Genomic DNA, 17,592 nt, shown 5'->3' on the forward strand with positions numbered 1-17,592 from the left:
TTGCAAATGGTCTACTAATGCACATCCTGACTTGACTTATGGCTATTAGGATATGGCTCATTAGTTTTAAATTTCATTATACGATGCATGTTGTGATGATTTGTGCAATACATACTTTTATTATGAAAATTACGCGAGCATAGCTGGCAGGGAATTGTCTACGAAAATGTCAGCTGTATTGAATGTGGCTATTGATTATTCATCTTTATAAGCTTTTCTAAGTCACAGATCTCTGAAGGATTATTAGACGCTTTTGGTCCCCTTCTTTCTATTCTTGTTTACTTGTCATTTCTTCATGCTTTTGTGAGCAATTTGGGATCCAACAGCCATTTCAATTCATGTCCAGCTCACAGTAAGATCTGTATAAAACAAATCGGAACATCCAGTGTTTCGTTTTTGTAGTTCTACTTCTGTATCCAACTGAAGAGATCCCATGAAGCTTAGAGAAGGTAGAGTGTTCAAAGGGTTCTTCTTTAGAAGCATTTTGAGAAAAATGCTTGAATTTTCTTACATTTCAAACTAATTCCCTAAATTACATCTAAATAGACAAGCACGTAGTGGACTTTTTGCTAAGTGCATGTAGCAACCCAGTTCTATTTAAAATGCTAATGCACGCCATCTCCTAATGACGTGACTGTTCTCGGCATAGTTAATTAGCATTGTATACAGATGGGGAAGGAAAATCCATATTCACAGACATTTTCATTCAGAATGGTTAATTATAGATGAATAAATTGATAACAAACTGTACAGTTTGAAAGGTCATGTAGGAATAGCTCATTTCTGCATAAATGGTGTTTTGCAATGAAAATGGAGTGATGTTTACCTGGAGTCATTATATACAGCTTTTAACCACGAGATGGCATTCCTAACAGAAGTTTGCTAGGGAGAGCTTCTGGCAGCTTCAGAAGGGCACTGAATGAAAGGCTGTCAGAAGTGTTTGTAATGTCATATGAACCTTTTTTGTTCTCAGTTTTGGAAAACCTTATTAATAGAAACTGACTAAAACTCATTTAAGTAGGAAACTTCCATGTTCACTGATACGTGGCATCCGCAGGAATATGTGATGGTTCTTGTCAGAGAAACACTGCATTAATTCATAGCTTCACATATTGTAAATGTTGAATCAATTTTGCTTAAATGCAAACAGATAAATAATAATTCTTTAATATTTAATTTAAGAACACAAATAATGCCATCATCTCTTATGCAATACTCACATGCTCATATTTTAGACTGTCATGTACAATATAGGGTTTGTAGGGAGTTTTGGGATAAGGAAGAGCAGATTACAGTATTCATGGGGAAAAGTTTAAGCAGTTTGTCTCATAGCTCAATATTGAAATGACCAAACAGCATCTTTTCAAACGCCTGTTGTTCAGGCTGATAACAGAGCCCACACAACCCTGCTTTCTTTCAGGCTTTGTATCTTTTTCACTTTCTTGTTATCTTAGCACGCTGAAAGCAAACACTCTGTTATTCCTTCTCCTTAAATGCAAGCATGAAAGAAGCAGAATACAAACTCCTAAACCAATGCAAATGCACTAGGTTTCACAAAGCATAGGGACATGCTTATTACACCACTTCTTTTTCTACAGTTCTCGTTTTACTGTGGTTATTTTTTGCTGACTGCAAGGTCAGACCTGAGCTGAGTACTGATTTATATTTCCATTCTAGCTAGTCCCCTGGATGCTTTGGTTTGGTAAAAAGACATTACAGTGAGTTCATGCTTAAACTGGAATCCAGTGCAATGTGGGGAATTTTTCTCAAGTCTATTTCAACACAACAGAAACAGCTGTAATAGACTAAATTTATGTGTCTTGGTAGCATTTTGGTAGAGAAGCTTTCGTGGCCTTAGAATATCTTTTCTAATGCTTGTGTACATTGTCTGCTGATCCTTTTGCTCCGCGTGCCACCCCTGCTGATGTCTCAGCCCTTCTGGTTTGAGTTTTGATCATTTAATGCCGCTGAGAGGACAGAGCAGTGGCTGCTGTGTTGCTGACACTGATGACAGGCTTTGCAGAGTGAGCAGGTACTGCTTTGACATTCAGCAGCTGTTCCTCAGAGCATGCTGTTACACTTCGATCATCTCTCCGTGGTGGCCATACAAAACAGAATATGGAATATTGTTCACCAAAGGCAACGGTCAGCCAGAAAAAAACCCTTTCAGAGTTGGCAGGGTGGTAGAACCTACCTGCTAGTAGGAGAATGAGGCATGCAGACTGCAGCAGCACACTGCGTGAGCTCGTCGTATCTGATGTTGGCTGCCATTATCGTTGGGAGTGCTGAACATCTCCTGCTTGCTGCAAATTCTCAGTAAGTGTGATGAAGTGAAAATGGCTATTTCAAAGATGTGGAAAAGGCAATAGGAAGAAACTTATATATTGTAATTATGAAATCGATGTTAATGGGAAAGTAAATTCTTTGTAATACTGATTTGTTGCCATTATCTTTCAAGCTAAATTATGGACTGAATTTTCTTTTTAGTAACTTGGCATAGCACTGGTTAGATGTGGAGAGGGCTCCACTGAGAAGCAGCATGTCCTACAGAGAAGGTTGTTAAAGAGGAAAATCAAAAATAGTACGGAAAGCAACATTCTCTGCTCTCAGTGACTGATGGAAGGGGCCTATCCTGAAGGCAGTCAGTGAGTGGAAACGCTGGCAGCTTAGCAAGTGGAACGGGTCAGTTGAACCAATGGCACAGTCAGTAGGGAGTGATGGACATCGCCAGTGGAAACCTGTGGTCCCAGCTATTGCTAATATTGCCTCTGTGATGTCTCCTGATGTTCAGTCAGATGAATGTGTGCTCCACTTCCCAGAAATGAGGGGAAATTAATGCAAATGAGCTTGTTTTTTTGCCCAAAGATCTCTCCCTTACATGAGAGCAACTGTGAGTTCATGTGACCAAGCCCTTGTGTGCAGCAATGTCAGAAAGAGTGGCCGTGATGCTGTCAAGTAATTGTGCTAATATTTTGTGAAGGATCTGCAAATTGCTTTGCTAGTACAAAGCACGTCAGTGGCTAATTTGATGTGGTTTATTGTTTTTGAGAGGTTGATAATGAACGCTTGAAATGCACCTTATGCAACTATCGTTGAATAAGCATTGCTTTGAATAAGTGTAAATTGGGAAAGGAAGATATGATATTGGGAATGGTAGCCACAAGCATTGTCACTTAGCATACGTAACAAGCATGCCCAGGGCAGGCATGAACAGTTACCAATAGAAGCTGTGTTTGTTCTTGCAAGTGATTTTATTGTTCTGAATGATTTATCATTTTGGATTACATTTTTTTATAAGAGATTTTGCTGGAATAAATACACTCCAAAAAAAGTGACTTGCGTATCTCCAGGAGACGCCCAGGTTTGTGTACCGAGCAGAAGTTAAGTTTGTAAGGTTCTTCCGTGAGGTTTTGAAATAGGCAGTGTACAAAGGGTTGTTATGCAACGCAGGATGTGCTTTCACAAGGTGATAGCATCGGCTGCTCTGTCACTCTGCAATTTTCCTCACACTCAGAAATCTAGAAATATGCAGAGGTTTTGGAAAATTATCAGACACTGTAATAAACTTCCAAACTGTGGTTGTAAGCATTCCTACCATTGCATTTTATTTGTGATCAAAGCAGTGTGTTGAATTGTCTGAATTTATACTGGATGCTGAAAGGCAGCCCTCATGTTCTTTTATAAAAAGCAAAAAGGTGTTACATTTTTCAGCTGTTCAAATCAGCTTTCAAATCTGAATCTGTTTTCCTCCTGCCCCTTCATCATTGGTGGTAAAGCTCTTAGTTTTCTTATTCTTTTATGTAGTGAAAGGAGATGGCTATAAGCACAGGTCCCTTCCCTCTCAAATGTATCTGAACAGAAAACAGACACAATTATCCGCTGCATTACTTTTACTTTACTAAAGATGATTTGCACCTAATATGCAGCTAACATCTTTTTCATGAGCAGAACGGCGGAGCTGAGCCAGACGATCTCAAGTGCCAAGTGACCTTCCAGCACTGTGCAGAACCACCAGGAAGGCTCGATGAAAACTACTTTACAGCCTACTAAGATCTCTAGTGCCCGGCGTGGTAAATTGTTACTCATTTCCGCAAGGCACAGCTGACAGCTGACAGTGGGAAATGAAGAAATACAAACTATGTTTCTTTTCTTAATTCCATCCAAAATGAAATTTGCCTTCTGTGAGCAGTTGGCTTGTTGTGCCAAGCTTAGAGTGGGTCTGCTTCCTCCCCTGGTGGTAATTGCTTATGGATAAGTTCTTGGTCAGGTCAGGGGCTGCAAAAGCCACATCATTTGTGATGAGATTTTGTTTGCTGTACTAACTGCATGATCTGAATCATAGATCAAATTGTGTATAGATGTAACATCCTGAAAGTAATGGTACAGCTGAGAATCTGACAAGTTATTGTGCCCTATGGCTACGGCATCCATGTGGTAAGGGCCAAGAAGGCAGAAATGGGCATCTCTAATCCCCAGTGTCCCTTAACTCTCCCCTGATGAGCAGTCACCTTAATTTGTTTTTTGATCAGTTCATGAAAGCAAGTTAATTATGTGATGGCCTCGAGTTGCCCAGAGACAATTTTGCCCAGTCCCACGTTCCTAATTTCCCTACTGTAGACACTACATCTCCTTTCATTTTTTTTTTTCTTTTCTAATTTTCTTTCTCCTATTTTGACAGCTGCAGAAGATGCTGGTAGTGATGATGTGTTTTGTAGACCTGTTTTTACAGGATAAGGAGATGAACGTGGAGAAGAAATAAGAAATAAGATACACAGCAGTGTTTGGAATGTCACTGAGACCACCTAGATCTTTTTTTTTGTTTGCAGGGCACATGTCTGTGCAATGCATTTAAACTTTTCGCCATCTTAGCATTAAAAAAATTAAAATGTTCAAGTCCTTTTCCATAAAGAATTCAAAATCAATCTTTGTAGAGTAAACTTAAGTCCCTATTACAATACAAAATACCAGAATCATATTGTTTAAAATAAACACATATCTTGTAATTCTGTGATATAAACACATATCTTGTAATTCTCTGGAATTCTGTGGTTAGCACAGGTAAGTTTCTTTGAGGCTGCCTGCTTGGACTGTAGGTCGAGTTTTATTCCTCTCCTATAACCAGGTGTCCTTTGAAATGTTCATACTGAAGTTCTGAGAACTGTGTTGTTATTAACTCTACTTCTGATGGCCATCAGACAGCGGGGCTTCACAAATTCCCATCAGTCCTGAATGTAACAATTTTCAGTGAAAAGGAAAACCAGAAGATATAGTTTTATTCTTGTAACTTGACCTAAGGGCAGAAGTGTATATGTATGTAGAAACATGCTGGTAATTGATAAGCTGTTATCTTTCTCAGGAAGCTCGAAAGTGATAATTTTTGCAGCCTTTCTTTTAGTTCAAATTGGTTAGGGAATGCTTTATTCTGTTTCTGCCCTCCTCCTCCCTGATTTCATAAGTGAATGACATAAAAGAGAAGAGCTATTTTTTAAATCAGACTTCAACATACAGCAGGCAAAAAGGGAAGGAAAGCAGCAGAAATTAGACCTACTCAGTGAATAGTCAGAAGCTGGACACAATGTGGCTGATGATGTGTAAAAGCCCAAGACTGGAATTGTGACCTTTGAACAATTGATTTAGACAGGACCATGACTCTAACACAGGCCACCTCCAGTCTGAAAATCATGCTCAAGAAGTGGAGCTGTGGTTTTCTAAAGACATTTGTGTAAATTCCTGCTGTGACTAAGCCAGGTACCAGGGAAACGGCAGCTTTTTTTTTTTTTTTTTTTTTTCCCCTCTTCCTTTCCTATTTGGCAATAATTCTGAGGTAGAGGAAGAAGAAAGCATGGAAAAAATTTCTGAATCTCAGATACGGTGTTTAACATGGGATGAGCATTATACTTTGTCAGTCTGTGTGACACTGTAAGAATTTTTCCTGATGGTGAAGGTTTCTGGGGTGCTTTGTTCAGTTTTGAGAGACAGACAATGTGAGAAAAATTGTACATATGCATAATATATGTAGCATATATGCATATACAGAGCATACATTTCAGTTTATTTCATACAGAGAAGATCAGTGCATCCTTGCAGTACTGGGCAGTCTGCAGGCTCAGGTGGGGTTGGGCACTAGGCCTCAGGTGACAGGGCTCGAAACAGCAGCTACAGAAGTGAGAGGAACATTGGTCCAGCTCTTCCCGGGCCTCAGCCAGGTGTACCGTGCTCAGTTTCCTGCTATCGCAGTCCCCCCACCACAGTAGCACCTCACAGCCTCTGAGGTCTGCCAGGATGGTACCCTGGGGCCAGTACCTAGGCTTGGCAGAGTCCTGCCACTGGCCTCGGTGGTGCTTTGCTGCAGAATGAGAGAGCGGATGCAGCTCTGGTCACTTTCTTGATGGCATCCTGTGTGAGGAGTGGCTGCTGCCTATTGGGTTTTGTGCAGCTTGACGGACATGTGTGTCGTTGCTCAGATTAGACAAACCATGAGGATTTGTGCTCATCTACATGAGTGTTTTTACAAGACTGAGATGGAATGTCCAGGCTGCAATACTACTACAAAGCAGCAGAAACCACCTGTATGGGAACAGCTGGATCACGGCCTGAACCTCTGATTGATCACCTGAGGCGAGCGCTGAGTCAGCCATGGAGCACAGGTGAAGGCAATTCTCCTGTGCTGCCGGAAGGGTGGAGCCTGGCTGCACCTCTCCTAAGGCCCATTTAAGAGCTGACTGCCAGTGGGGGAGGAGCTCTTCTGGAGATCCCTTCTCTGGAGTTCTGTAGTGAGCCCAGGACACAGGTAAGCTTTCTGTCTCTTCTCTTTTTGTTATTACAATCTGCTCTGCTAAGCTCTCTTGTTTATTTCATAGCTATAGCATTTTTATATTCATTGACTATACACTACCTCATATGCTTTTTTCTTTCCCCCTCCCCCTTTTCCACTTTTTTTATGTGCTGTTCCTCACCTCATCTATTCCCTCCTGAATGCAGCCTCTACAACCAGCCTTGCACTAAAGTTGCCTCCTGTTACCTTCCCTCCTCTGCTCTTACTTACCTAACAAAATACCTCAAATCCTAACCGCAGGGTGCACTCAGCTTTGACCCACAGTCCTGATCCTGCTGCCCTGTACCCTGCTTGCTTTGGGTCTGAGGGAGTAAGCTAAATTCCCAGCCCTGATGTGAGGATGCAGAAGTGGGCCATCACTAAGGGCAAGAAACCCTTCTGCATTGTGGCTTATGCAAATGCCCCCTAAAATAGCTTTGTTTTGTGATGCCTGGATCATCCAGGCTGCTGGGCCTAGCATGGCAGTTGTGTGCAGGAATACCATGCTTCAAATATGGCAGAAGTAGCTTCTCAGCTGCCTTTGTGTCCTCTGATTAAAGAAGGCATCTCATTTCAGGAGTGTCGTGTGGCCTTTTCAGTCCTGATGTGTGCATGTACAGTGTCTACTCCTAGATTCATCAGGGTGCAGCAAAGCCTTGTTGAAGCTCTGCTGGGTCTGACTGGGGCTGGGCAGGGGAGAGATGTATGTGGCTCCTCTGGCCCAGCTCAAGATGCTGTCTGTCCCTATCTCACCCTGTCTGTATTGACAAGTTGGCTCCTGCCAGTGTTTTGCCTCTTGCCACCAGCCTCTTACTGCTGCATCTCATACCCAAGTGTGAGGATGTAAGACTAAAAGGGAATGCCTGGTTGATTTAAGCTGGACTGCAAGTAGAAATTGGTTCCATCCACATTCAGAATTTGCTTTTGTTTTTAAATGAAGGCGCACGAACAAAATGTTTGGCAATTTAGCTGCTCCTGAGACTGTTCTGAGAACCAAGTTCATAGCAGAGTTTTCTCTGCTTTTGCTTAGGTTATCCATTCTGACACATGCTGAAAGTTACATTTTATTCACCAGTTTCAATCAGACAAATCCTTGTATGTTTTTATTACAGGATGTAATGACTATGTAGTTTGCAGCTATAACTTTGGTTGCAGGAGCAGTGCTTGCTACTTTCTGTTATTTGAAAGAAAACCTTAATGATTGGAAAGTACAAGCATTTGGGAAGACTAAGAGATGTGAATTTGTAATTAAAATGATGAATAAATTAGTTCAATGTGTTCTTAACTCAAGGGAGGAATAAACAAGTGACGGGAAGCCAACTTTGAGGCAAGGGCAGAAGGCAGGAAAGTGCAGTAGTAGGAAGAAAGGTCATAACTCATTAATATCCTCAAACAACCCCCTACATTAATGTTATGGTGTAGAAGGGGAGTGCAATAGATTTTCAGAGCACTTGGCAATATTTCAGATCAGAGTGCAGTGTTTGTGATGCAGAGTAATGGAGTAAGTGGAGAGTTGGCTCACTGGGCTGATAATTAGGTACAAAGCAGGAAACAAGAGGCAGCTATAAAATGGACATTTTCTTTTATTTGGGAAGAAATTAGGCAGTTGTGTTGAAAAATTGTTTATTACAGAGATGTGACTTAGTTTGGCCTATAAACTTGGTTCCTGGGTGATTTTTCCTTCTGCAGCCATTCAGCAACAGCAGCCCGTGAACACCAACTGCAAAGTGTTGGTGTGACAGTGGGTGAGAGATCTCCAAAACTGCTAAGTTTGAACAGAATTTAGGCATAATTGGGAAAATCTGTCCTGTGAACTGACCTGCCAGCTTGATTGAATCACTCTGGAGCCTAGAGAAGGGCAGCTTTGCGAAGAAGCCAGAGGCTTCCTAGTTACACTGCCAGCACCTTCCCTGCTGTGGCTGCTGCTTCCCAAGCTCCTCTAAGCAAGTTGGTCTGAGCCAGAGGGGTTGCCGGATAGTGTATAGCAGCATTTAATCTTTGATGTTTGGTAAGCAGAAAGGCAAAAGGCACATTTTGAAGAGACCTGCAGCAGTCTGGCAACTGGGAAATAAATGACCCTCTTCCACAGCCTGCTCCATGACACCCTGCTGGCCTTAGCTGCCTCCTCTGAAGTCAGATTTGCTAAATGTTCAGCTGCATCTGGGCTCAGAGATCACATTATGTAGCCCAGGGAGAGCAGGTGGTCCTGTGCATTCCTGTTAGCATCAAGCCTTGTCCAAGAGATTGGCTTTTGGAGGAGGGGGGAGACAGGCAGGCAAACATGCAATTCATCATCCTTGTTTCCAGCTGACTGTGAGGAGCAGCCACAGCTGCTGCCCTGCTTCAAGTGGGCTCTGAAATACGGATGGGTTGAAGGATGTATGAGGTTTTCTTTGATGATAACAAAAATAGCTGCTTTGTTCTCATATCTATCAAGTTAAGGCAGGACAAGAAGTGATAATTCCAGAGCAGTTTTTGCCTTGTAATTAATGTATAAATGAGGCAAGTATTTTTGCAAATGCTGGTTAATTTTATTATTATGAAATTATTGCTCACTTTCTGTTTGCTGAGGTTTTCAATGCATCTTTTCCAACTGAAACACCTTGAGTCATCAGGCAGAGGGGAGAACTCATTGCTTTGAAACAAAACTAGTGGTCCCCAGCAGAGGAGAGTTTCCAGAAACCCACCTCTTGTCATTGATGGTAGTCTGCATGCCTTTGTGCTGGAAGTTGTTGAAGTCCAGGAGTTGGAGTAGTTATGCAGAGCAGATGTCCATTGCTTATACAAGAAGGTGTTAGAAGGCTGTGAGGATTGGAGGCAGTGCAGCTGTGAATGCACTTTCCAGTTTTCTCTAAAAGCACGCAGCAAGCACAGAAAGATTTGCTTGTAATTTACCAAGTCTTTCAGAAACCTGAAGGTTCCAAGGCTGACTTTGGTCCAGGAGAGGCCACGTGTCATGTATTGTGACTGTTGTGGCTGGAGAAATAGTGTCACCCTAAAAATATCACCTACACTGGAACTGGGGACCCTCATGGCTGCTGCAGCAATCACGCGGCTGAGCCCTGTTCCCCAGCATGGCTCCATCCCATTGTGTCCTGTGTCATCCTGCCTGAGACTGGAAATTAATTACATATTTATTAACTTTAAAATAATTATCTATGACATTCCTCCTTAACACTTCCACTATTGTCTTGTTTGGGTTAAGAGCCAAATACCCTAGAAAGTGATTCCCTATGAATTTGAACATGAAATTTGTACAGGAGATGTACATCTTTCTTTTCAAAGCAATCAAATTCTCATTCACTCTTTTCATCTCTCTCATGCTTGCCACATGTAATAAAGCAGAAAGACAACAAGGGGTATGGTCACTGGGGATCCTTGACAAGTGACTGAAGCCACTGAAGTTTCCTATTAATATTACATGTGGAAACTCTGGTAAAGAAATGCTACAGTTTCAAGGTCAAATATTCAGTTGTGAGGAGATAATCAAGTCATAAACTTCCTAAACCCCCTCAGTTCAATTTTACTTTATGTACCCTTTATAATATAGTATTTAATTACACCATCACAGATAATAACCTCTCTGGGTCTTAGTGACACTTTCAGAGTTTATCTTCCATGTGGGCAATTCCAGACAGAAATGTATTTTAGAGTGATTAAAACAGTTGTAGTGCCATTAAAACGGGGCAGCTGTACCATGATCGTGGTAGTTGTAGGTCTGAAGTGGGTTGATAGGAAAAAGCCCCATCTCTTTTTTTTGGTACCTTGCCCCACAGAAAATGTCATTTGCTGTGAGATTTTAGTCAGAAATGTGGGAGATTTGCCCTGAGCATCCATATGTAAAAGGGTCTCTTTCTGAGGGCATCTCTTAAGGATTACTTTATTGGAACCCACCAAAGAATGATTTGAGCTAAGCTCTAGGGCTCAAGCTTCAAAGGTGAATTCAGTGTGACCTGACAGCCCCATGGTGAGGATAACCCACAGAGGAGAGCATGGAGTCCTTTTTCCACTTGTCCCTTACTTTTCACTGGAAATACCATGGCCTAAGGGGCCTTCCAGGTATGCCTGCAATTCTTCCCCACCACTCGCTGAGCCAGCAGGTTCCTATCTGCCTGCAAGGGCTCATGCAGGGTGGTTTTAGATTGCCTATCCCTCTGGTACAGAGCTACAGGTCAGGCCTTGACGAGCCTGAGCATGAGGAAACTCTTGTGCAAATCCTTGTTAGTGGGAGCAGTTAGATATCAATTTGTGCCTCCCTTTTGCGTTTGGCAGCAGCAAAGCAGTCAGTGCAGAGGTGGTAAAGAAAAGCCCTGTGCTGAATTCTTCCCCAGCAATTCTTCCTGCCTGTCTGGGGCAGCAGCAGCAGCAGCTTGTGTTTAGAGCTACCAGAAATGGCTTCCCACTAAACACTTGGTTATGTTTGCATGAAAAGGCACAGATAAATAACAGAAACAGTCTGCCTAGGTCGAGTTCCACCTTTTTGATTTCTGTAAGTGGAAAACCTGAAAGAAGCTACTGATGTGGAATATACTGAAGATTTTTGAATTGGCCTAGAGGAAAGCAGGGAAAATCCAGTAGCTTAAAATCTTTTCTGGGAATGATTTACCCTGTGTTTTCAAAAATAATGAGACCCTCTGTGAGTAGGTAGACAAATGTCACAGGTTTGTGAGGGGGGAGAAAATGAGTCTTTCTTTTGGAAAGATTTGATTGATGTGATCAAATGCTCCTGTTCCTGCTTATTCTGGAAGGGCGGTCTGTGAAGGTGTTGGTGCCTGTCCAACTTTCTGATGGTGCTCCTGCTGGCTCAGAACTGCTGCACACTGAGAGCAGAGCCCTGTGAGAGCGCGGAGTGGCACATTCAGCACTGCACAGAGCCCTCTGCCACTGAACGGGACTGTCTTCAGCTGGATGTGAGAACTGTGTGTGCCTACATCGCTACTGTGGGCAATCCTTGGATTTCTTGAAGGATGCTATAGAAGACTGGTTAGAAATAAAATGATCAGATGAAAACAAGCAGCCCTGAGGGGGGAAATCAGTCCCTTTAACAAAGTGTGGTGATAATGGCTGGGGCAAAGCGGCTTTCCCTGGCTCTGCGGCTCATCTGCAAAATTGCTGTCACGAGGGGACCAGGCTCACGCTGTGCAGCAGCACGAGGCCTCAGAGGCAGCCTCCTGCATGGCCAGGCCTCTGGAGTGGCCTGCACATGGCTGCCAGCCTGTGGGCTCTCAGATATCTTGCCTGCCCCTTGTATTTGTCATGTTTTAACATGGCAAGCAGCCCTGTTCAGCAACAACTAAAACATCAGTGTGTTATCAGTGTTGTTTTTCTACTAAAGCTGAAGCATAGCATCATAGCAGATACTGTGAAGAAAATCAACTGTCTCAGCTGAAACCAGGGTAGCAACCCACATCTGTAGCCCAAATGGCAATGACGCCAACATGCTGCCACAGCCCACTTGGCTCAGGGGCTCGCTCCTGTTATCCTGCACCAGCTCCTTTAGCAGGCTAATGGCACACTGCGGGTGCTGCCAGCAGGCAGCTGAGCTCCGCGAGGCCCGTGGTGCCTCCAGAGTGTATTGCTCATTCTGCCCTCAGTGCACACATCGGTGCCTCCACTGTGGTTTGGGGGAAGAACTGACATGCCATGGTGTTGCTTGCTGCTGTGCATCTGACCCATTTGAGAGGCTGGAGTGCTGGTCTTTCTGAAGACATCAGAAAATAGGCTTCTGCAGGTTAAATGATTGGCTACATGTGTTACTGTTTTCCTAAGAGTATATGAAGTGCTACAGATACTCATAAAACTCTGGATTAATGTCTAAAAATCAGTTAAAATTATTTTAGTGTTTTATTTTACTTTTAATTTAAAATCTTACTTTGTGATTTTATTCTTCAGCCTGCTCTTTTTGATTCAACAGAGCCCTTATGCTCGCAAGTTACTATTAGTACATGAGGATCAAAGAAAGAAAGCATGAAACTGCACTATGGTCTCTTTTCATCCTCTCCTGAGGATGCTGCAACCAAGCCTCTAGCCTGGAGGGCACTCCTTTTTGTTGACATTGGGAATGGTGCCAGGTGCTTTTTTCATAGCACATGTGAGACTGAAATTGCTCATTAAAATTCCTTCCCACCTTAGTGCACAGTGCTTGCTGTGGGCTGCCCTGGGTGTTGACCGTCTGTGTCAGCAGCATCTGGCTGCTCAGCATCCCTGGCCTGGGAGAGCCTGTCTATCCCTTCCTGAACCTGCCTTGGGTTGTTTTGGCATGCTTTCCAAGTTTCAGCATCTTTGCTTTATGGGTTTAATGACCTCACCAGTTTTATCTTTTTTTTTTTGAGCTCACTTGTCTTGGTTACATTTGCTTAATTGAGACTAATGTTTTGTTGAAAAATTTCTCAGTCCCCAAGCTCAGCTTTTGAAGTGAATAGATTTGGCTAAAAATTTGCAAATGAGCTATTAATATTTCTACAGCAAAGATACTTTCTTTACTCATCACTTCCATGTCAGCCTGGAGGGATTCCCTTTTCTGAACTGATTGTCAAATGGCTGCCAGCATTTCTTTCTCTGCCCCTAGAGCTGGGCCCCATGTCTGGAAGCCTGGTCTTCTGTGGCTGCTGTTCTGGAGCCATGTTCCCACTAAAAGCGAGCCTCTCTTGTATCCCAAAAGAGGGAAAAAATGATTTTTTTTTTTTTAATCTGTCTTCCTAATGCTGTTTTATAAGCAAGTTTGGGTCATTATTTGCATCTTAGGTATGGGTATCATGAGATAATGTTCAGGAAGAGGAGGCAGAAGTAGTTTACATGTTAATCTTCAACTGGAGAAGTGCCATGGTGCCATCTGAAGGTCTTCCTCAGATCTTTAGGGGTCATATCTCACATAGCTCATGCCTGTTTTCATTTCCTGAATCGTGTGAGGGCACGATTAGAAAAAAGTAGTGATGTCTGGAAATAGCTAGATCCAGGCATTACAGAAGGAAGAAAAATGTCATCGTGTTTGCATTTGAGTAATTGGTCAAATCATCATGAATTACAGATCAAGCTGAAAATCCAATTGCCTGAAATTGGCAAAGAACTTGAGGGATGCAGCTTCATCTTAAAATAATGAGTGTTCTATCAAGGGAGAATCAAGAGGCAGAGCCAGTCACACAGGTTGCATTATTTAAAAGAAGCACTCCTATGTGGAAGGGTAAAAACATGTCAGAGTTTGGCTAGGTTAGGGGCTGAGTTTGGTAGCTATGTTGCAGGGGGTCGGACTGAGCAGGATAAAAAGAGCAGCCAGCGTTTTTGGATCCAAGCAGCAAGCTGATGACAGATATACTGTTCTGCTATAATCTATGGATTATTGTCTAATGACTTCAAATTGCTGCTGTTAACGCTAATCAGTTGCACACTGTTGAAGAACAGAATTGCACAGGCATGTGCAGAGAAGGGCACCCCAGTAGCTGATGCATGGCTTGGACTGAGAGAGGCTGTCAATACAAATACATGCTGGAGCAGTTGAAAAGTCTTCAGGAAGCAAAGCGTTTTTCTTTCTCTTTAGAAGAGTGCAGCCAAAGGGGGGAAACTCACTGAGTCCTACCTCTATCTCTGAAAGGAAAAACTTTGCCTTAAAGTCGGGAAATTGACTTTGTGTTAATATGAGGAGGTTCTGAATGAACAGAATGTGATAAATTGGTTGCTATTGGCATGCCTTGCTACAGTATTTATAAATATTACATAATATTAGTTAAGAAAGATCAGTTCTTGCTTTTATACACAAGGACCCAGGCCATCCCATGGAATGACAGATACAGAAATATTGAGATTTATTTTCTTATAACTGTGCTCTGAAACACATTTACTTTTGGATACCCAAAATTAGACATCACCAAGGGGACTGACTTTTTTTTTTTTTTTTTTTTAGAAGTTGTTGATCATATTCCAGCACTGAACATAAAAGCCCCTGAAAATTCAGGCATGATGAGTATGTACAACTCTATATTTAGGTATCTGAATATGAAATCCCTGGCTGTGATCTCCAAACTAACTTATAAAAGCATGCAGAGCTGCTGTGGCTCAGCTCATCCTTGCTTTACTCAAAACCCTTTGTGCTCTGTAGGTATATTTTTGATGGCTGAATGAAGACAGACCAGTTTTATGGGAATCTTGGGAATGAAATAGCATTTTTTGCATGCTTTTATTATTATTAACTTTATTTAAAGCTGAATAGAGCTCTGGAGCTTTTGGCCTCCACAACTACAATAAAAAGCTTATGCACTAAAATAGTTCTACTCCTTGCTCATGACTTTGGGCTTTCAGCATAGTTTTTGGAGAGGAGCTATTTATGGACTACAAAATAAGGTGCTGGAGAAAGGGATTTAAAGCATGTCCTTGAGCTGTTCAGGGAAGCTTTGCAGAGTGGGAACAAAAACTTGTGTCCACACTAGTGCCTACCAAGGCTGCCAAAGAAGGATGCCTGGTTTGCGACTGCCTACATGCTACAGTGGATTCATCTCCCAGGTCAGGGATGGCTCAGGTCTTTACCTTGTTGCTGTCCCCTAAGGGAAGGAAGCTTCAAAAAGCTTTACACTGTGATTTTAATTGGGAAGGTTTCTACACAGAGGATGTGAATGAGCATCCCACGAGGGAAAAGCCCAATCTAAACAGAGCCATGCCATTATTTCATCATACTGGGGTAATATGCAGTGATGTTCAAGGTACGCTAAGTAAATATTTGTTCAAATCTCCTTTAAACACAGCACAATTTGTAGAAGAAAATACTGCTTCTGGAAAGGGGCTGTCATCGACTGGCTCAGCTGCAGGATGAGTCCAGCGGCTGCCTGCAGATGGGGGAAACACTGGGGAAGAAAAGATACAGACACTGAAAGGATGGGGCCAGCCCACAAACTGGCATGTGTAGCAGGTAAATGCTGAGGTTTTGCTATAAGCCCTCCAAATTATTCACAGAGCAAATGCTTTGCTATTTAGCCAAGAAAGAAACCAGCATCTGGAGGGGATGGCACCATCTGGGCTGTGTGACAGCAAGGGGCATAACTTAGTGACATGGCTGTCTTCTCTTGTCTCTGTTCTCTGCTCTTGAGCTTCTAACTCTACCTCGAGTAACACAATTCCAAGCATTCAGCATTTCTAGACATGCTTGTTTTTAAACAAATGTAAATCCTATACTATCTGTATAACAAGGAAAAGCATCATCCTCATCAAAACAAAATAAATCAGTATCTCATTGCAGTGCAGCAGCCTAAACTGTTAGACAGTTTGTATTTATTCTGTTTTATCTGATTGTTTGTAGCTCAGTGGGAATTCATTGCTCAAAAGCCAGGCTCTTGCCTTTGGAGTTCCCCCACGGTGCCTTGTAAACACACTTCTACCACAAACTTCTCTGCACCTGAATGAGTATGTGTGCACAGAAAGTGGTTTTCCATACCCCAAATCATGCTGTGAAACTGGGAGGAAAGGGGCTCTGCAGAGAGCATTGCTTATGGCACACAGCATCTGCAAATGGCTAGCAGCAGCAGCGCCAATTTCCTGGCCAAAGGCTGATCTGAAGGAAGGGCTGTGAGCCCAGCACCTGAATTTGAGGTTATTTTACCAGCAATGGCGCCCTTCATTCCTGGGTGGGAGGTGAAGAACGAGGAAAAGGCTTTGAGTCTTTGTTGCCTTCCTACAAGTCCAAAAGGTGCCTTGGACTTGTGTGATATCCAGAAATCCTGCCAGGGTGAAGATCAGTGGCTGGAGGAACAGCTCTCCTGACACACTGGAGAGAGAGAGAATGTTTGCTGCATGACATTATATAAACTTTAAAATAACGAAGTGTGAGATCTTTGCTTTGTTTGTGTGCTTCCATGGGGCAGTGATTGCTCCCCGTGGACAGGAGCAGCGTTGCCCAGTTCCCTGCCACATGCTTGCAGCTGACAGCATTCATAAGAGCTTTCCGTATTTCCTACCTTACACTAAATTGAATTTCTCTGCTGCCAAACACAGCAGTGAAAGCTAGTTTCTATCTGTCACAGATCAGACAAGGGTGGAAAGAAGGCTCACTGCTTTTTCCCCAAGAGCGCCCTGCGCTTCACTCGCTGACCAGTGAGCGACAGACCGGTCACTTTGTCTTCAGAGCTGACAAGTGCCTGCCTGGCGCTGTCTCATCAGTGATTCAATCATGTCAAGATGAGGAAGGGTGTGGTTTCTAAACCTTGAATGCCCTTCGTTCTCAGACTGCTCTGCCATGTAGCGTGGGCTCTTCAGTCGTCTCCTGGATGAAATGATCTCATTAGGTGATTTCAAAGAGCTTGATGCAGAGTGGCCACCTGCTTTCTCAGAAAGAGTGTCTCATCAGCTTTCCTGGAACTGACAAAGCACATGTGAGAGTGGTGTCTGATCACTGAAAACCTTACTTTAAAGAGTAGTGCCAAGATTTTTTTGTCAAAGCAAGAGTGAAGCAGAGCACTCCTCTGTCTCCTGCTCCTTCTCTCTTCTTCCACTTATCCCTTCTATTCCCAAGCTTTTTTGTCTCCAACATACTTCCATGCTGATGAGATTTATCCATTACCATTATTTACTGCAGTATATGTAAGCACATGTGAACAATTGATAGCAGCTTTTCAGTATCTACAGGGAGGATATAGGAAAGAAGAGGACAGACTCTTTAGCAGGGTCTGTTCTGTTCTGATAGGACAAGAGGAAATGGTTTCAAACTAAAAGAAGGGAGATTTAGATTGGATATAAAGGAGAAATATTTCACTATAAGGGTGGCGAGGCACTGGAACAGGTTGCTCGGAGAGGTGGTG

The sequence above is a fragment of the Centrocercus urophasianus genome, unplaced genomic scaffold, assembly GCF_019232065.1.
Source record: "Centrocercus urophasianus isolate 14NV4802_14NV808 unplaced genomic scaffold, USGS_Curo_1.0 seq_16, whole genome shotgun sequence".
Taxonomy (NCBI): domain Eukaryota; kingdom Metazoa; phylum Chordata; class Aves; order Galliformes; family Phasianidae; genus Centrocercus; species Centrocercus urophasianus.